Source organism: Megascapheus bottae, chromosome 3 (assembly GCF_031878675.1).
Source record: "Megascapheus bottae isolate mThoBot1 chromosome 3, mThoBot2.hap1, whole genome shotgun sequence".
Taxonomy (NCBI): domain Eukaryota; kingdom Metazoa; phylum Chordata; class Mammalia; order Rodentia; family Geomyidae; genus Megascapheus; species Megascapheus bottae.
In genome coordinates this window covers 23,322,838-23,344,546 of record NC_143511.1, presented here as the reverse complement: position 1 = coordinate 23,344,546, position 21,709 = coordinate 23,322,838, and the positions used below count along the sequence as shown (strand labels likewise).

The window sequence follows — 21,709 nt, the reverse complement described above, 5'->3', positions numbered from 1 at the left end:
AGCTCATGGCTTAGCAGACATAGACTAGGATGTATCTAATAATTAAGTTTCATATTACACAAATGTCTCTGCATTCAAACCCATCTATAAAGACTCAAAAACAACTTAAAACAGCCTAATCACCTAAATCAGTTACAAATACAATACACATCATGACTTTTGCCAGAACAAAATTAAATTATTTATTTAAATCATTTATTTAAATTGGTCCTAGTTAATTATTTTTGAGCAAAAAAAACGTAAGTTATCTTCTGGGCTTATACAGTATAAATGTGTATGTATATATACATATATAAATACTCTCACATTGTATTATACACATTATATATGAATGAGGGCATATTTGGGTAAGAAAATGTATCTTATATCTATATCATATATAGGTAGGTATCATAGATATCATATCATAAATATCTATCTTTATATCATAGATATATATCATATATAGATAGAAATCTGATATTTGTGATACCATATATCTATCTATAAGTAGATATGTCTATAAGTAGGTTTATATCTCATATATACACACATGAAACAAACCAAATTAAACATTATCAAGGCTTTGAAGCAGCAAGAAGTGCTGGGTATCAGAGAAAAATAGAGCACAGAACTCTGAGAAATTTAAGAGTTCAGTTGATATTTTCTATACCTTAGGTCTGAAGTACATCTATAATGCTTAACATGTAATATATATTTTCCATATACATACATGTATACACACATCATTTCCTCTTTCTGCCATGTCATTGTTAGATAACGTGCTTTATTTTCCCTGAGTTATTAGCTAAACAGCTCCCTGATTAAAAGGCAACATCTGGGGCCGGGAGCATGGCCAAGTGGTAGAGTGCTTGCCTAGGATGCATGAAGCCCTGGGTTCAATTCCCCAGTACCACATACACAGAAAACACTAGAAGTGGTGCTGTGGCTCAAATGACAGAGCACTAGCCTTGAGTAAAAAGAGTTCAAGGACAGCACCCTGAATTTGGAGCTGGAATTCAAGGACAGGACTGGAGTTCAAGTCCCATGACCAACCAGAAAAAAAAAAAATATATATATATATACATATAAGTATGTATGTAAATAAAGAAGAGGAAAGGGAGGGAGAGAGAGAAGGAGAGAAGAGAAAAAGATCCAGAAAGAAATAGAAAACAATACAGTAGATATTCTAAGTTTGGTCCCCTCCCACCCAGTACTGGTGCTTGAACTCAAGGCCTGGGCACTGAGTTTTCTCAGAGCTAGCACTCTACCACTTGAGCTACAGCACCATTTCTGGCTTTTTTTTTTTTGTATATGTGGCATCAAGGAATCAAACCTTCATATATGGCTTCATGTATGCTAGGAAAGCACTCTGGCACTAGGCCTTACGCCTGGCCCTGAAAAGTTTTTTGTTTGTTTTAAGATGGTTTCTGGGGGAGGGAGAAAAGGGGAGTGGGGGAGAGGGGGAGGGAGAGAGAATAATTACTTTCATATCTCTCTCACTGAAGGTGACAGAACTCTGATAGTCAAAATGTTTACCTTGCCCTTGAATGGATTTTTTAAGATACTCCTTAACTATTTCAGTAAATTTCACTTTCTTTCCTTGGAAAAAAAAGTCAGCCTTCTTATCACAACTGTATGTTACAGCATTATTATATTAGTATAACTACTGAATTATATTTATACTGAATTTATGTTATATAGTGTTATGAGAGCATAGGACAAATTCTTCATTGTATATGTATATATGTTAATGCCATTGGATACATCATAAAATGTTTTCTAAAAAGATCACAGAGAAACTGAATAAATTGAAATATTTTATTTTAAAAAGTCATTCTCACTGTATCTGACTTTGGTACCTGGTATATTGTATACATATAAAAGAAATAAAGGGGTAAAACAAGATAATTGGGAGGGGTGAGGGGAGGGAAAGTGGGAGAAAAACATGAGGAAGAAATATCAACCTGAAATGTCCCTTGACAAGAAGATGGCTAATAAACAGTGAAGGGCCAGGAGTTTGGCCTAGAGGTAGAGTGATTGCCTTGTACTCACAAAGTATCTTCAGTACCACATACATAATAAAAAGCCCGAAGTGGTTTTTGGCTCTCTGACCAGCACCATGGCCGTCGGCAAGAACAAGCGCCTTATGAAAGGCGGCAAAAAAGGAGCCAAGAAGAAATGGGTTGACCCATTTTCTAAGAAAGATTGGTATGATGTGAAAGCCCCGGCCATGTTCAATATCAGAAGTATTGGGAAAACTCTAGTCACGAGGACTCAAGGAACCACAATCGCATCTGATGGCCTCAAGGGTCGGGTGTTTGAAGTGAGCCTTGCTGATCTGCAGAATGATAATGTTGCATTTAGAAAATTCAAGCTAATTACTGAGGACGTTCAGGGCAAGAACTGCCTGACCAGCTTCCATGGCATGGATCTCACCTGAGACACAATGTGCTCCATGGTCAAGAAGTGGCAGACCATGATTGAAGCTCATGTGGATGTCAAGACTACAGATGGTTACTTGCTTCGTCTGTTCTGTGTTGGCTTTACTAAAAAGCGCAACAATCAGATCCTCAAGACCTCGTATGCTCAGCATGAGCAGGTCTGCCAGATCCGGAAGAAGATGATGGAAATCATGACCCGAGAAGTGCAGACCAATGACTTGAAAGAAGTAGTTAATAAGTTGATTCCAGACAGCATCGGGAAAGATATAGAAAAGGCGTGCCAGTCTATTTACCCACTTCATGATGTCTTTGTAAGGAAAGTGAAAATGCTCAAGAAGCCCAAGTTTGAATTGGGAAAACTCATGGAGCTTCATGGTGAAGGTGGTAGTTCTGGAAAAGCTACTGGGGACGAGACCGGTGCTAAAGTCGAGCGAGCTGATGGATACGAACCACCAGTCCAAGAAAAAAAAAGCCTGAAGTGGTGCTGTGGCTCAAGTGGTAGAGCTCTAGCATTGAGAAAGCACAAGGACAGTGCTCAGGCCCTGAGTTCAAAACCTAGGACTGGCAAAAGATGGCACAGGCTGACTTCCTTTAAAAGAGCACTCTAAGCCAGGCATGGTGGCTCACACCTGTAATCCTAGCTACTCAGGAGGCTGAGATCTGAGGATTAAGGTTCAAAGCCAGCCAGGCACAAAAGGACCTGAGCCTCTTATCTCCAAATAACCTCTAGAAAATGGGAAGTGGCTCACAGGTAGGGTGGTGGCCTTGAGCTGAAGAGCTCAGGGATAGCGCCCAGGCTAAGTTCAAGCCCCATGACCAACAACAACAACAAAAAAAGGGAAGACTTTTTATCATATGATAGAATACTATTCATTAGTGAAAGTAACTGAATTATAGTTACTGACATTAATCTGGATGAATATTGAAAGTATATTGAATAAAATAAGCAAACTCTAACACATTTATATAAAGTTCAAATCTATAAAATTACTTCTGAAAACACCTAAAGCCTTAAAGAAAACCAAGAAATAGTAGTACCTTTCAGAGAAAAAATAATTTTTGAGTGGACAGTCAGGTGTCAAACTCAGGGACCTACTAAGCTGAAAAGGTATTGAAAATCTGTTTCCTAAAATGGTTGATAAATATGCACATTTTCAACCTATTCTACTCTAAACTGTTACATATTTCTTTTTGGTCATTCATGAGGCTTGAACTCTGGGCCTGGACTCTGTCCCTGAGCTCTTCAGCTAAGGGCTGGCACTCTACCACTTGATCTACAGTGCCACTTCCATTTTACATATATTTTATCCAATATTTCTAGGTTACATTTAATGGAAAAACATACTTCAGAAAGTTCCATGAGCCCTTTCATGTGTCTCACTGTGTTCATTCTGTAGACCACAAATTATTGTTTAGAAGATTCTGGGTTGTGGAGTTAGCTACCTAGATTGAAATGTGGGGTTCACAGAAGTAAATTTCATCTTTTATTTGTGTCTTTTGTGCACTTCTGGTTTTATATTATCTTCTGACAGTTGAAAAACAGCAGACAGGAAAAAATAAACATCATTGAAAAGATTAACTGAGAATACAAATTGACCTTTGAAATGTATTGCCCAATAGACAGATAGAAACATGCACTTGGTACAAGTTGTGATAAATTCTTACATGAGCAGTAGAGACTTAAAAATAAACAAACATGAATTTGGAGATCTGACTAAAACGTTCTCATTTCCATGCTTTATTTCTTACAATGGGTGGTTCAAATCACAGCTCTTTGTGGGTTATGTAAAGCCTTACCCCATGAGTGAAAATATTTCTGATTAGAACACTCCCTGGGTTTCCTACTGTGTTGTGTTTATTCAGCTTATTTCAAACATTTGCAGGGGAAGGGGCACAGCATTTACAGAGAGAGGAAGAAGGAAAGCTGCAATGCAGATTTCTCATTCAGCTTGACAAATTGGAACCTGCCTTTGGACATCATATCCAGATATTAATGTTTACAGATACAGAAATTATCTTTGTCTTTCAACTAAATAAGGTGGTTAAGTCTCTGCTGAAATTTGGACACATGGTCTGGGACTTGGATGACCTTTTCTAGAACTGAATATGTATTTGAAAACGTTTCGACATAAGAGGTTTAAAATAACAAGTAAACTAACTTATACATGCTACCTAGAGGGATAGATGTTAGAAAATGTCCCTTAACTTTTCTAAACACTGGAGCAGTTCATTCACTCAAAAGGGAACATTCTCTTCCATGATAGTTTTCTTAGAATGCTCAAAAGCTATTACGTCTTTCATGCCTCTATCTTGGCTTTTTTTTTTTCCTTTCAAAAAATGTAAGTGGGAAATTGCGGCAGGGAATAGTTTATACAACATCTGTTCCCCTCTAAGTGTCTCTGAGGCCAGAGAAAATTGTCCAAGAACATTGGACACCAAAAGGAAAACAAAATTGGTGACCTTACAACCAAACATAAAGACAGAACACATACAAATTGTATGTGTAGGAAAATATTAATTTGAAGCCTGTGTGCTTTTTGGCAGGATTACAGGCATGCACAATAGCCCAGAAAGAAAGATGTATAAATGAACTATATTGTACAGAGCTTTCAAAGCAGGAGCAGTATTGGTGTGAAACAAAAAGTAATCCAAAAAGTGCCTAATTTCAGAGTCCTAATTTTTAAGACAATTCAGAGCCGGGACCAACATGGACTGCAGTTCACCCAGTGCTTCCAACACCTTAATTTTGGACTGCCTTTCTGAGAGCTATTTGACATTTAGACAACACTTATTTTCTTTGAATATAGTTTTCTGGATATTGTTCCTAAAGAATTCTAAGAGTAGTGACCATCTACTCCACCAGCCATGTAAAGTCATTTCAATCATTTGGTATATGACAAGGCAGACATATTTCTTGTCAGCTGCCCTCAACCTGTCTGCACATGTTAACAAGTTGGTAAGACCTACAAATGTTAGAAATATCTAAATGGTCCTTGGTAAAGAAGAGATTTCCCCATTCCTATCTGAAAATGTATCTGTAGAGGACAGAGAAGACCTAAATTAGTTAGGACTTTTGCTGTTGTTTCTTTGTGTTTTGTCGGGCTATGACTACACTCAAGGTTTCAAGTTCAGACCACTTGAGCTACACTCTCAATTTGTGATCTGTTAGATTGTTTTAAGATAGGATTTTTGTCATGTTTTTAGTGATCTTAGATGGAGATTCTTTTGTAAGTAGCAAGAATTATAGACATGTATCCCTATATCCAGCTGTAGGATCTATTTTTTTTAATTTATTGTGTGTACCACATCTTATGTGAAAAAAAACTGAGAATAAATTCTATTTAGCAGAATCTTTCTTTGGATGAAATGAACTCAATTATTTGAACATATCTCAAGAAAGATTATGAAGAGTGGTGACTAGAGATGCTCAGAAGAGAGACATCTTCCTAATTAATAAGTACTTTCAGAAAGCATGATCCTAACAAGGTTTCAAGATGTCATATTTTTTCATGCCAGCTTTCTACCAAGCCAAGAACTTCCTGATACCCTAAGAATGTGAGAGAATGGGAAGTGGCACTATGGCTCTCATGGTACAGTGCTAGCCTTGAGCTGAAGATGAAGAGCTCAGGGACAGAGCTAGGGACAGAGTTCAAGCCCCACAAAAGACAAAAACAAAAATAAGAAAAGAAAAAAAGTGAAAGAATGTGAGAGAATGCTGGAAAGTAATGAGGTGAATATTTTTAATTAATGTTGTTGCAAACTCCTTGGCCCTCCTTCCTGTTGGAACTGGAGCATTGAGAAATACAAGGTATCTGGACAGAGGCAATTAAAGTAGATTGTGAAGCCAGTTACTGTCTTAACCTATATTCGTGTATCTGGTTTTGTTGTTGTTTAATATTCCATTTTGTTTCGGGACATTATTTTTAAGCAGTTATTTGGAGATGAACGTCGTGAATTGTTTTGCCTGGGCTGGCCTCAAAAAATGCAATCCTCCAGATCTCAGCTTCCAAAAGAGCAAGTGTTACAGATGTTAGCAACTAGCCATGCTCTTTTGTGTATCAGAGAAACACTGTCACCTTCAAGTTCTTCCTTTAGCAAAAAGTACAAGTTGTTACGTCAGTTTCATGGGTAACTCAGTTCATGCACTGAAAGCAAGGTGATTTCATCCCAAGTTGCAAGTCTCATGCCTAATGTCTAATAATAGATAATGCTTCCGGAGCCAGTATTGGCGAGGTTTCTCAGATCCTTAGTGGCACACCACTATCAATTTGCAATACCTGCCACAGTACAGAAGTAGAATACTTTACTCCTCTAAGATGCCACAGCTTCATACATTTAATATCCTTTTTAAGACCCACTGCTTATCCTTAAAAACACAGAGTTCAGGCTTATATCCACTACATAAATGGAGGAGAATATAAAGAATAAACTCAGCTTTTCCGAGCCCCTCCATTTACCATATAGGAGACAACTTTAATGAGTTTACCAGCAAGGAAGTGTAAGACACATATTTCTTATAGCTGCATGCACACAAGAGCTGTTTCAAAAACTCTTGTCTACTAATGTCCTGAAAGAAAACAGGCAGAGCAGCCGAGTCAGCACTGGAGTGAGGCTAAAGACAACCATGGCACTCTGTATGCAGGGAGATTTGAAGGCTTGAAACTATGGCTATGGTCTGACCCTATGAAAACAAGTATACAACAAGCCTAACTTCTCTTTCTAAGTATATTTAGATAAGCTAAGGTTGCCTTTTGGAAAGGAAGCCTCTTTAATAAAACTAAGTTAAAGCTGAAGTAGACTATTAGCGTGAGCTTAGGAACAAATTGGGTCATCAGAAAAAAAAAAGGAAAGGCAGATTACAACCTTTTCTGGCAATTTCCCAGGGTTTTCAGAAAGGAGAATGCCTGGCTGCTTCTGAGCTCTGCACCCCCAACCTCTTCCTTGCAGTGCATAATGGCACTTAAGAACAAAAGCAAGAGGGAAGACACTGGACCAAAGGAAATGTACTCACTACCTGACTCATGTAATTGTAATCCCTCTTAAATCACCTTTCTAATAACAATAAAATAATTCATAAATGAAGAAAAGGGAAGATGTGAATTTCTGACTGAGATGAAATATCTTGCCGTTGTTTTTATTATGTACTGGTGCATGTCAGATGTTCTAACTTAACCCTCTTCAAAAGCAGGACATTTTCGTTTGGTCTAATGGCTACTTTTAATCTGTCAATGTACATTCCTCTCTTCTATGTTCTAAAGGTAGATTTCTTCTCCCTCACACCCAACAAGTATTACTCTCTCCTTCTCAAGTATGGGACTTCTGATGAAATTTGTGGATCAGGCTCAAGTTAGTCTCCCATTCTACTGCACATCTGAAACCCATCAGAATTCTCAGAGGCCACAGACCTCCTTCTGGAGGCTGATAGTAGAAGATGGCAATAAATCTGACAAGTTTCTCATGTTCTTTCCTGATCTCTTAAAACACACACACACACACACACACACACACACACACACACACACACACCTTACATGAAATCTGACATACAAAACCCTTCTGGTGTGTCCCTTACCTAAGATGTTTTGCTTCCTAGGGGTCATGTGACTTAGTGTTTTTAAAATCCATAACCATCTTTATTCTACAAGATCCTCAAACAGACTGATGCCAGCGGCTCACCTCTGTAATCCTAGCAGCTCAGGAAGCTGAGATGTAAGTAAGGAAAATGGTGTGTCCTCACAAGCCATCCTGGTACCTAGCTGGGTGATAGGTGCTTTCCATTCAGCTTCAGAGGCATAGCAGTGACCAAGCCATCCTTTGAATTGCAGATGCTTAGCTCAAGGAGAGCCCTGCTTCAGAAAATATGTAGATGCATCATGTTGTTTAGCCCCAAGAAAGACTTGCTCCTTGTGCTGTATTTATGGTCTGCTTTTATTAAGGCTTAGTCACCACCAAAGAACTTGGTTTCTGGCTTTAAAAGCTTGATTCAAGCTCTGTACAGGGATGCAGGTCTTTGAGGCTGGAGTACACCTGCAAATACCAGCTCTCCAATAAAGACTCCCAATTGAACCTCTCAAAACGTGGCTTCTCTGTTTTCCACCAACAGACCAAACTTACAACACAAGCATCTCAATTTGAAGCCAGCTGGGACAGGGAATTCCTGAGACTCTTGTTTCCAACTAGCCACAAAATTCTGGAAGTAGAGACATGGCTTGATGAAAGAGCATTAGCCATGAGCACAAAACCTCAGGTCCAGTGTTCAGGCTTTAAAGAAAAAAAAAATCCTAGAAGATTCTAATCATTGTTACTGTTGTTTTAGACAAAAGATTTGGAAAATTAGATCACTCCAGGACTTAAGAGTCTGCTTCATCACCTCTAAGACCCACCATTGTTAATGTTTTCATGACTTTTTAGTCATCTATATTCAAGATTAAGTTAAAGAGAAAACTTTAAAAGAATCAGACTTCTATGAAAAATTTTAGGAAGAGACAATTTCTGGAAATTCATTTATAAATTATGTTAAAGAGCTTGGTTGGATTTGTGTTGTAGTTGTTCCTGGCTTTCTTTTTGTTGTTATGATTTCTTGGTGTTTGTTTGGTTGATTCATGTTTGGTTGAGACATGGCCTTTTTTTAATATTCACAAGCATTTGGGGCTAGGTATTTGTAAAGTAAGGTGGCTGAGCCTATGTGAGGCACAGCTATGCCAGTGCCTGCCCAGGTGCTGAGGGCTTCTCTGTCATCCTGGCACCTCTGGCTGGAGAGAGGAAATTCTCCACCCAGTGCTGGAGAACCTAGGAAATCCATTAATCAGCAATCATAGCAGGATGGATGACTAGTCTGCCAAGTTTGATGAGGGAGTGAAGGGAAGACTGTCTTGATGCGGTAGTGATACCTTAACCACTCTAACCCTCACTGCCTGTGTGATTCTCATCTTGCTACAGTTAACGCCCCTTATTTGATATGAAGTCTGAACTGGGATAACATTCGGAAATGTCATCCAGGGTGCTCTACCTCCCAGCCTTACCTGGGATATAAGGCCAGAATCAAAAATGACACTAAAGGTTTATCACCAGTTTATGACCATTCACCACTCCCACTTTTCTGAGCAGACAATACTATTAATGGTTTTATTAATTTGGGGAGGGGCGTTCATTATTGTTTTCCCATTGGGAGAAGGGAGGTGATTCAATCAGGATTCCTGAAGCAGTCACCATATCATTATAGAGTCATAAACAGAGACCAATTGTTGCTTACCAATTGTTTCTTACCATATGTTGTAGTAGATGACAGATTCTTGAATTAATAATAGATTCATAGAATAGATTCATAGAATTAATAATAGATTCATAGAATTAATAAATGTTATAGAGGTGGAAAAGCAATTGGGATCAAGGTTAAGAAGTAAACTTGGGTTATATTTTAGAATCTCTCTGGAGGAAGCCTCACCTAAAAATTAATAGACTTTGGAGCCAGGTAGATTAGGTACAAATATCAGCTCTACCACTCTGAGCTGTGTCATCGTGAAAATATTACTAAAACTTAGTTTCTCTTATTTATAAAAAAGGCAAACAGCCTACCTATGATACAGATTCATTGTGATGATTTTAAATAGCATAATGCATATACATAGTTCCTTATGTCTGTTAGGTATGGTATCTATGTGTGTTGGAACATACATATATATATATATAAAATCTGTGTTTATGTACATCTCTTATTATCTGTGTCATCTATTGGAAGAACAAGTCATTGTTCTGTTGGAATGGTAGCTGGTTTCAAGGAAGTATTCAAAGAAAATACAAGTAGGTAGAAAGAAGTGAATGGAAGATACATGTGGAAGAGTGATAGATTAATATTTTAGTACAGTAATCTACACATAAAATAAGTTTGTAAATCTGGGTTTATGTAGTAGAAATAGGAAGACAAACTGGAGTAAGACTTGTGACTCATACAAATTCATGTATTTTCTCTCTGTGGCATATTGAACAATATTCTACTTTATTAAAAATAAACAGCATATTCAAAATTCACCCTAACCATTAGTATGACCTGTTCACTTGCTTGCAAACAAAAATGATAGAGAAAAGTCAACAAATAGAAACCCTATGCAAATGTTAGTACCCAATGTGAAAACTTATGTACAATGTGCAGCTCCTCTTTTTCAACTGAATCACACTATTTACACCATTCATTCCTTGACAGCTTACAAAACTGTAATTTGCATCTTCTCACATGAACTTATTATACCAAGTATTTCTAAGGATCTAATATTTTGGAAGACTTTATGGACTTTTGTGGAAAAATTACTAGTTTAGATGCAGCAGAAAGAGACTGAAGCCTGAAGCCAGGGGCTTAGAACTATGTAAGGGAAGGAGATTGTAATTACAACGCTGTTTTAGCTTTGAGTTACCTACAGTAGCAGTGTCAGCATAATAATGCCTGTCTAATATTAAACAAAAGAAAAGCCTATAATTTTACAAATTACTCACTTCATTGTTTTCATCTTGGATATAGAGACATTGTTTAATTAAGCATGAGTTGACCTAACTATTTCACAGTACATTTGCAGGTATGAATAAAGTTTATACAGACAGCACAGTGCAAGCTTGGGAGGTACGCTCAGAAACACCCAGAATTCTTGCAAGTGGGCTCTGAGTTGAGCCTTTCTCATCTCTCAGTTCTCAGGCAAGAACTATTCTCACTGAAACAAAGCAGAGTAAATATATGAACATATCAGGCCTTTCTGTCAGATACTGACAGTACAGTAATGTTGCGGTTCCGAGAACTTCCTTTATCAAAACCATCCAAAGATGAAGACTGATAATGAGACGATGAGAACTCCTCTTTGCCCAACAGTTTTGCTTCCATACTCCTCTAATGGTGCTGTTCGTGATTGTCCTTTGAACAGGTGAGCAAGCTACTTTACTAAGGCAGTCTCTCTTACAGGCCTTTCTTTCTCTCTCCTCTTTCAAAGCAACAGGCCCCTTTCCCGAAGCTATTCATTTTATCTGTATCACCTTCATGCTCTCAGAACTGTAAAAATCTCACCAAGAAGCTGTGCACTTAGAGGCTCATGCCTGCTATGTTAGCAACTCTAGAAACTAAGGCTTGGAGAGTCAAGTTCCAAACCAGTCCAGGCAGACAGTGTGTGATACTCTATCTCCAATTATCCAGCACAACTCTGGGCTGGAGGCATGGCTCAACTATGAACAGGAAAGCTAAATGAGAACATGATGCTCTGAATTACAAACCTCACTACTAGCAGGAAAAAAAGGACAATGAATGCATCTCATTTTAGATCACCTTAGTTAAGAATTTTACAATGAAAGGTTACGGGATAAGTCCTATAGTTTTTTCTGTTGCATTTTAATTTTTACTTTCCTTCTAGAAATCTCTCCCAATCATGGCCCCTATCCCTTGCACATTGACCAGTAAGACTGATGCTGTTTCTTCAAGAAACCTTCCAATCACATTCCTTTGGTTTCCATCTCCATCATTGCAATAAGACTCATTGAAGAACAAAAAACATACAACCTGATGATTTGTTAGACATATAGGAGAAAAATCAATCTCATATCTAAATGGAATGAAACACATTCTGGTATTCTTTGAGTAGGAATTTAACTCATGGTTTCCTAATAGCACAAAAAGCCTATATGTTTTGGAATAAATTGATTTTAACAAATTTCCTGGTAATATGCACACTCATCTCTTAACAGACCTAATTAAAAATGAAGTATGCAGGCTAGCATATTTGAGCTGCATAACTAGACACAAGGCAGGACCTGCTTTAGGTACTTGTTCACGTCATGAGATTCACCCATATGAAAAGCAAGCCCCCACCTGTGCCCCTCAGTGGTTCTATGTGTGTCTGGGGATAAAAATGACATTTAGAAATTTTTTCTACAACCCATAGTGGGTTGTCACAGCACTTCTAATGTCAGAGTTCAGTACACACTATGTCTGCTTTAAATGCAAATGATTCAAAAGGTTTTCCAAGCCTTTAGGTAAAAGAATTGTGAAAAACTCCTATGTTTAAATTAACATGTAAAAGTCACAATTCATTTGATGGCTACTGTAAGGATAATTTTTTTCATGGTTTACAAACATTCTATTAAAATGTAGAATTCTATCTTAAACTTTCCTGGATTTAGAGAGGAGATCTGTCATGTCATCTCACTTGTAACACGGGTACTTGTCAAGCAAATCAAACACATCAGATTCACGTGCCATTTGCAAAAGCTGGACTTAATTTTAAATAAAGGTAGCAACACAACTCCCTGTAAAGACCATCTAACTTCCATATTCTCAGATAGAAAGGAGAAAGAGGCCACAGCAGCTTAGTCCATAACTGACCTAAGTTGTCGCTCCTTTATTACTTCTTACCCAGGCTTTCTTTGCCTTATTATTTTTAGTTATTCTTTGAGGAACCTACCTATGTATGTGCAAGTGTCTTTTGCATGACATCCAGACATTTACCCAACCTAGGGGTCATTTGTCGTGGTAAAGTTTAGGAAGTAGAAATGTTTGTCTTGCTTTTATAAAATAAAGAATGTATACAAGGCAACTCCCACAACGTAGTCTGGTCCAAGACAGTATCAGTTCACGTCTGTTGCCATGATTTAACTATTTATTCCATGAGCATAAAATGGAGCCAAGGATCTAGGCTATTTATATATCTCCATGTTATTCCTCACACAAGGCAATTTGAAGATATTCTGTTCTGGGACATGGTAACTAACCACAACCCCCTCCCTGAAACACATACTTTGGCAAATGGTTGTCTGAAATTGGTTGATGCAAAATGGACAGCCTATGAAAGACAGTCAAATACCACCAACTGGTTCTCATCCATCAAACACAGTCCAACAGATATGAGATAGTAACATCCTGAGAACAAAGGTCCAGTTACTGCTTCTCCTAACAGTTTCTGCATGTACCCTCTGACATGGCACTAAGTAATGAAAACCAATTTATACACACACATGTGATTATCATGCCTTTCATTGGTAAACTGATCATATATTCTGAAACACCAGGAATAGCTGTCCAGGTTATTCACAGAACAATTCTAGAGGTGTAATTCACATTTATGATGTGAATTCACATTTATGATGTGAATTACAACTAGCTTCCACTCTCCCAGTGACATAAATACCACTCTCATTTTGCACTGAATTTTTATAGGTAATAATTGCACTGAATTTTTATGGATAATAATTACAATTTCATTTTCAATTTTTTTCAAACTAAGAGTTCAAAGCTAAAGACTATGAACAGAAGGAAGTAAATTTTGAAAGAATTCTCAAACAATACCCCTACTTTGAATAATGAGCTGAAATTTAGAACTAGTTACAAATTATACTGGCTAGAGAAAGGTGTCTAGTTGTCTAACAGGTGGGAAACTTTTAGATCTAAGAATCTGGAGTTGTGTCTAGCACATAGTAGAAGCCCCTATCGTCCATTTAAAGTATTATAATCTCAAGAAACTGACTACTGGACATGTACTTTCTGCTCTTGGCTTTCTTAACTGATACATTTTAGTGACTTACACTTGGCTTAAAGCAAACAACAAACACAACCAATGTGAAAGTCACTTCTACTCTCAGCTGTGAGGACAGCCTTTCCGTCTGTTTGAGCCTCATAAGCAGGATATTGATATGCATATGAAAAGAGCCTTGAAACTGGAAGGAGGGAAGAAGAAAAGGAAAAGAGAGAAGGAGAGGAAAGAAGGAGAGGATAAATAGGAAAGAAAGGAAAGAGAGGAGGGGAGGAGAGGAAGAGAGAAAAAGAGAATGAGAGGAGAAGAAAGGGAGAGGAGGAGCATAGGAGAGCAGGAAAGAAGAGTAGAAGGAGAGGAGAGGAGAATGAAGGTGGAGGAGAAGATAGAGGAGAAGGGAAAGAGAAGGAAAGGAGAGAAGAGAGGAGGAGAGGAAGAGAGGGAAGAACAGAGGAGAGGGAAAGAGTAGCAAGAGAGAAACAGAGAAAGAAGGAGGAGATGGGAGAGAGGCAGAGAGACACAGAGGGAGAGGAGAGAAGAGGAGAGGGGAGGGGAGGGGAGGGGAGACGAGAGGAGAGGGGAGGGGAGGGGAGGGGAAGGAAGGGGAGAGGAGGGGAGGGGAGGGGAGGGGAGAGGAGAGGAGAGGAGGGGAGGGGAGGGGAGAGGAGAGGAGAGGAGGGGAGGGGAGGGGAGAGGAAAGGAGGGGAGGGGAGGGGAGGGGAGGGGAGAGGAGAGGAGAGGAGAGGAGAGGAGAGATTGTTTGCTTCCAAGGAGGAATTCTCATTATACTATGAAATTGTAACAACCACACAGGTGCAGCCAGCAGAAGCGAAAGCCTGTGAAATTTTAGGAGGCTGATTCCTCACACCTATTTGCAAGGGTATATTGTAATATTATAGCACCTTCTCCCATCTGCTCTTAGCATCACAACGTGGAAACTTGCAGGCCCATAAGATGCAGTCTCCAAATTGAATTAAAATTATATTGGAACTTAAAGAAAAATACCACAGTAATTGATTTTACATTAGAAAGAAGTAATAAATGAAAATTGTCTGCTCATCATTCTTGGCATACTCTGCTGTTCTGCATACATTTATACAATTATACAGCCTCTGATTATTAATGAAAAATATGTTTTCCATGAAATACCATTATGCCTTCATGTTGGCAGAAAATGGTGATTTTTGATCAAACAAATATTTCAAAATGTACTTCAATTTTCCTCAATATATTTCCACATAGCTTTTAATTAAATTCCTGGGGACTTAGTTCCATGTGATTTAATATTTACATTTGGAAATACATGGCATTTTGAAAGCAGAAAAGAGTCTGTTATTAATATTTAAATACAACTGGTTTACATACACGGAGAAGTATGAAGACTTCAATTTACTTAAAAGAAGGTTGGATATAGTGAAAACAAGATTGACAATGTCTATGCCATGAATTTATGTAATTCTTAATGTATATACACATACGCACATATACAGAGACATACATAATATCCCATATTTACATGTGGAAGTAGAAAGGTTCTATCAGCTAACTGGAGCATGCTCCATGAGTTATAATATAGCACTTTTGCTCTTCACAAACAAGACAGAGTTGACTTTCCCTGAATATCTACCCAAGGCCATGCTTGGCAAGCTCAGCAGGCTTAAGCTCCTGAATGTAGGGTTTTTTGCTGAGTTTGTTGTCATTGTTATCTGTGTGTGTATGTGTTCGTTTTGAGGCTTGAACGCATGGCCTCACACTCTTACTCAGTTTTTTCACTCAAGACTGCCACTCTACAACTTGTGCAATACTTCCATTTCCGGCTATTTTTTTTCTGGGTAACTGTAAATAACCTGAGAGAATTTTCTGGAGGCTGTCTTCAAAGTGAGATTTTCAGATGCTGGCCTAATGAGTAGATAGGAATACAGGCCAGAGCCACTAGCACCCAGCTTTCAGGAAACTTCATAGAACTAGAAAAGCTTGAATAAAACTGCAGACTTCTCAGTCTAATCATCTACAGTGAAATGCAGGTATGTATAGGAATCTTCAAAATTACACAGCTAGTTCTAATGCACATTCAACATTCAGACTCCAATCTAGCATGCTTTTTAAAAGTTGAAAAGACTGCTATTCACAAAAGGATGAGATCGTTTTCTTCCCCAGTGTTCAAAGGGAAATAATAAACTAAAAGCCAGCGTTTTACTAAGTCAATCTTTTCTTCAATCTTTCTTTAAGGCTACCAATGGTTGAAAGAGAATCTAGTGTGAGATAATGTGTGATTGAGTTTCAAATGTATATTTAAGAGTCTTCAGTTTAATTATTATACTATGTCACGAAGAACTTTCTAATGTTCAGGCTGTCAGCTACCTGAACAAATTTATAAATGATCATTGCAGTACCTCTAGACAGAACTAAGCAGGGTAGATTTCAGTGAGAAAATTTAAATGGTAGGAGGGAATGGCTGTGTATAAAATATACACAAGAAGGCTCCAAGAACAACAAATATATCTTATGACTCTCGATCATTAGCAAAATATCAAAAATTCAGGTGGCAATTTGCCACCTGAACTCAAGAAGAGATTTTTTTTACAATAGCTCTCATAGCTCATTCAACTCTTTAAGGAATTCTCATAATGAGATGAGTCAGAAAGACAGGATGTATTATTTTATGGTTATTCGACTTATATATGAGACAACTTAAGAGGATATACTTTGTTTGGGCATTGAGTATCTTAAAATCAATTATAGGAAATTCAGTTTCCATAGGCAGTAATTTGCCTTCAATTCCAGTGGGATGTCTAGCTAATTAGAAATTCCTTCAGTGATTAAAAAAATTTAAATAGGAAATATGTGCTAAAAAGTAGTTCACAGACACAAAGGCCCCGAAAGGAAATGCCAAGGATATTCATATGAGCTACTCATTTCTTTCTGAAGTGTTTGATCTTTTTGCTTTAGAATGTCATTCTTCTTGTGGCTGTATATGATGGATAGCATTGATAAATATAGAAATTCTTGCTCCTGTGACTGACAGGTGATCAGCAATCTCTCTTCCTCTGGAAGAGCAAATGTCACATGCAGTGCTTTCACTGAGTTGACTCACTTAACATTCAAGAGACGTTAATAATTTCTCTTAGTCCTCCATATTCCACGTTTAATAGGAAAACTTCCTACAGCAATAAGACTGCCCATTCAATGGCTGTTTTCTTGCCCTTGCTGGCCAGCATTCCCAAGGTCTTAAGTAATGGTGTATATGGACCTTTCAAGGAAGAGCAGCATTGTATTTCCTGTCAATTCTCTACTATTTTCTCTAATATCTACATATGTTTATTTCTTCACCTGATTTCAACTGATACTAAATTTGTAATATAATAATATTAGGTTGAGGATATAGCTCCAAAGGGGGAAAAAGTCCATTTTAAAGTAATTACGTATATATCTCTGCCATATGCCATGAGCCATACAGGTGGCTCATATCTGTAATCCTAGCTATTCAAGAAACTGAGACCTGAGGATCTCAATGCAAAGCCAGCTTGGGCAAGAAAGTCCATGGGAAGTGGTGCTGTGGCTCAAGTGGTAGAATGCTAGCCTTGAGCTGAATTGTTCAAGGATAGCACCCAGGCCCAGAGTTCAAGCCCCATGACCAACAGAAAAAAGAAAACAAAGGTTTTCTCAACAATTAAATAACCATATCTTCAGTTGAAAAACAAAACTGAATTTTATCTAGATCTTAGCATATGCCTGTTTCTTTGCTATACATTATCAGCCCCAACTAACTGACCAAATTTTAAAAGCACAATGTTTTCATCACCATTGCTACATGGGGAATGTACTTGATACTAAAGAACTTGCCTGCCTAGCATGCAGAAGGTCATGGGTTCAATCCTAAGTACTGCAAAGATAAAATACAGTTAAAATAAAAACCATCACTAGTAATATAGTACTGACAATAAAATTTTTAAAAAAGCTGACCTTCTATCTCGGGGAAATTTCTTTCTTTTTGCATTATTAGCTTTTATTTTTAAAATTTAAGTAGTTGGAAAGGGGGCTTCAACTCAACATCTGACCTTTTATTTTTAAAACTCAAAAAAAGTGCTTCCAATGGTTTTCTTCTAAAGCTATGATGAACCTGTATTCATCACTGAGGATTATTAGATAAATTCTACTACGTGTCCGCTGTAGGTGAAGCCTATGATAATAGTAGATGAACTCAATTCCTGAAGAATTAGATTTTAGCCTTCTAGGTTAATTTCTTCTGCATGAAAATTCTGGTCAAACACAGAATAAAAATATACTAATGTGAGCCAGGCACACACCCGTAATTCAGCTACATAGGAGGCTGATATCTGAGGATCACAAATTAAAGCCATCTCTGAGGCTAGGAGTATGGTCTAGTGGTAGAGTGCTTGCCTAGCATGCACAAAGACTGGTTTAATTCCTTGGTGCCACATACACAGAAAATGCTGGAAGCAGTGTCCTGGCTCTAGGGGTAGAACTCTAGCCTTAAAAAAGCCTGAGTTCTAGCCCCAGGGCCAGCACACACACATTCTCTCCTCCTCTCTCCCTCCATTCTCTCTCTTCAATCTCTCTCTAATGTGTATATGCAGCAGGGGTGGAGGAAGAAAAAAACCTTTCACCTCATTTTACAGCATCTGGGACAGAAAATGATCACCTCTCAGACATCTCAAACAACAGTGACCTTTACTCAAAGATGTCAGCTAAAAAAACAGAATCCAAGCCCATGGCTCATACCTATAGCTACCCAGAAGGCTAAGATCAGAGGACCATGGTTCAAAGCCATCCTGGGCAGGAGAATCTGAGACTCTTATTTTCAAATAACCACAAACATCTAAAAATGGGAAGTCAGTGGTTCACACCTGTAATCCCAGCTGTTCAGGAGGTTGAGATCTGAGGATAGCAGTTCAAAGCCAGCCCAGGCACTGAAGTCCATTAGACTCTTATCTCCAATTAACCATCAGAAAACTGAAAATGGTGCTGTAGCTCAAGGGGTAGGGTGGTAGCCTTGAGATGAAGAGACCAGGAACAGTTCCCAGGCCCAGAGTTCAAGTCCCATGACCAAAAAGAAAGAAAAGCTAGAAATGGAATATTGGCTCAACTGGTCAAGTGCTAGCATTGAGCACAAAAGTTCAAGAACAGGGACTAGGCCCAGAATTCCAATCCCAAGACTAGCAAAAACCAAAAAATAAATTAAACCATAATCCAAGTGCCATCTCCAGGAATTATAATTTCATTGCCATTTAGATAAACATTGGTAGTCCTAGCTTCAAAAGAAAGTGTAAGTAGAAAAGACCTACATCACTTTGAATGAGCGTAATTATCCACATTATAAAAAAGAAAAAGAGGGAAAGTGTGTTTTGATACCACATTCAACTTTAACTTTGCTGTTGGGTATAAATTTTCTGCAAGGGAAAGTCAGGACAGATGAGTGGTAAAAACCACAAGTTAGGCATCACACAAACACTAGCTCTAGAAGGACAGATTAGCTACACTCATAAAGCAGTTTCTGCTGTCAATTAATTATCCCAGGGGGATTATGTCTTCAAAAGTCACCAGATCAAATGGCATCCAGAAAACAGTTAGCCTGTGAAATATTAGCCTTTCTGAAGCAACATTTCAGTATCCTGCCAAATTGTCAATTAGAACCAGCAAGGTTTAAAGAAAAATATTTTGCTTGTGCATCTTAACATACATCCCCGGTGTCTAGCCAACATTACATCAGTCCACGAATGAGGAAAGAGCCATTGCTTCACAACTTCCAGTTCAAACCTTTACATAATCTGTTTTCTACAGAAATCCAGTCCTTTCAACAACTCAAAAGAAGTTATACCTACCCATCCTCATATCCCTTTCTTTGAAGACTTATTTGAAGAGAAATTGATCTTTGACTTGCATTTTTTTCTTGCATTACAAACCAAACTAAATTGTTACTGTAACCACCAAACAGAGACGGAGGTGTCTCAAGAAGCTTCCTTTCAAATACCTGGCACAAGTTAGCTATCCATCTGCACATACTACTTTGAAAGTCATGCTTTGGGGATTCCAGGTAAAGAAATAACTCCCCTAATCCCATGGGTCAGTCAGGATGAAGGAGGCCCTCAACACAGGAGCTGTGATTGGTAGCCAGGTTGCAGATCTCTGGGGCTTCCATACTTCCTAAGTTACCCTTCTTTACAAATCATTTTCACATTCGGAACACCTTACAACAACCACTCTCACCAGACTCATATACTTAAAGTATTTTGTTAGCCAAAAGGTGCTCATGTTCTCAGCATTTCTGATGATATTTTAAGTTTTATATATATATATATTAAAAATTCCACTGCAAAGACAGCCTCAGAAATGTGTGTCGACAGCCTACACATTTACAGTGGGTCCATATTTCCTTTGTTTCAGAGCATATGGATACACTCGTAAGGAGCATACTTCTTCACTGATTACTTCATGGGATTGTTCACAAGGCAGAGGCCTGTTGTGAGTGATCCTAAGATATTGCTTTTAAACACACGACTTGAGGTTTTCTCTCTGTGTCTGCAGCTCTGCCCACCAGTCAATCACCCAGTCCACCCTGAACTGGTAGCATCTATCCAGCATCAAGACCACTGCTGCTTAGGATAAGTTTCTTCTTTTCTTTTAAACTATAAGGGAGAGTTTGTGGAGTCTATGTTTCTTTCTGAAGCCCAAAGAGAAAACGGAAATTCAAAATGAAGGTAAAATAAAAGCTGAAGGGTTTTTTGTTGGGTTTTTTTTTCTTTACTTGTAGGTTCTCAAATATCTTGGAGATAACTCATTAGGATTTCCTAACACTAACACCTCCAAACCTCAATAGAACTAGATAGATAGCAGTGGGTCATCAAGTAAAAACATTTGCTTAATTATAAATTGTAGACCTCATGATAAACCCACATTATCAAGATGAAAATGGTCTATTTGCTCGCTTAATGTGCACATCTTTACTAACCAAAGCCCTAATTACATGCTTTCCAAAAAAGCCTCTCCAAAATTAGTTTCTGTTGACAAACTCTAAGGACCATATAAAATAGTATTTAGCTCCTACTTTAAGATGTATACCAAACAAGAGCTCTAATAACTTTCAGAAATCATCAATTAAATCTTGGTTTAATAGTTATAAAATCCTAATTTGTGTGTACATATTACCTGATAGATCTGTTTAATCAGTCCCCAATTGTTTGCACATGTCACACTTCATGATTTGTAAGCAAAGCTTTTGTCTTTGACCATTTAAAGCATACGAAGACATTCTTATGCACTAAGAGAAAATATGGGATGTCATAAAATATTCTTAAAAGTCATTGTTCCAAACCTAGATACATAAAGCCATATAGTATGACGCTAAATGAAAGGACCTCCAGGATATAGAAACAAAAGCCATATAATGAGTGACTGTTGTCCTTAATGTATTATGTTATCTCTCATCTCTAATGCTCTCCCTTGGCTATCTCATATTATTACAGTATTTCACCTTGTTATCTGATATATTGTATATATGCTTGATTGGTTATTTGAAATTGGATAGGGAAGGGGGGAAAACAACATAAGCGGTGGGGGTGGGGGTAGGGAAATAGGGACCATGACATGAGAAAGGGTATCAATGTATGTGAAGTAATGCACCTTCTATCTGGTGAATATAATGTAACCCTTCTATTAATTATAATAAAAATATATATTTAAAAAAGTCACCTTCTATCTGGCAAATATCATGTAACCCTTCTATTAATTACCATAAAAATATATGAAAAAAGTCACTCTTCCTCACAT

The 21,709-nt window shown here is 37.9% G+C and overlaps 1 pseudogene; it reads left to right on the top strand.

The window, feature by feature from the left end:
• Positions 1–2,101: 2,101 nt before the first annotated feature.
• LOC150065070 (small ribosomal subunit protein eS1 pseudogene) overlaps positions 2,102–21,709 on the top strand; it is a 113,061-nt pseudogene continuing 93,453 nt past the window's right edge.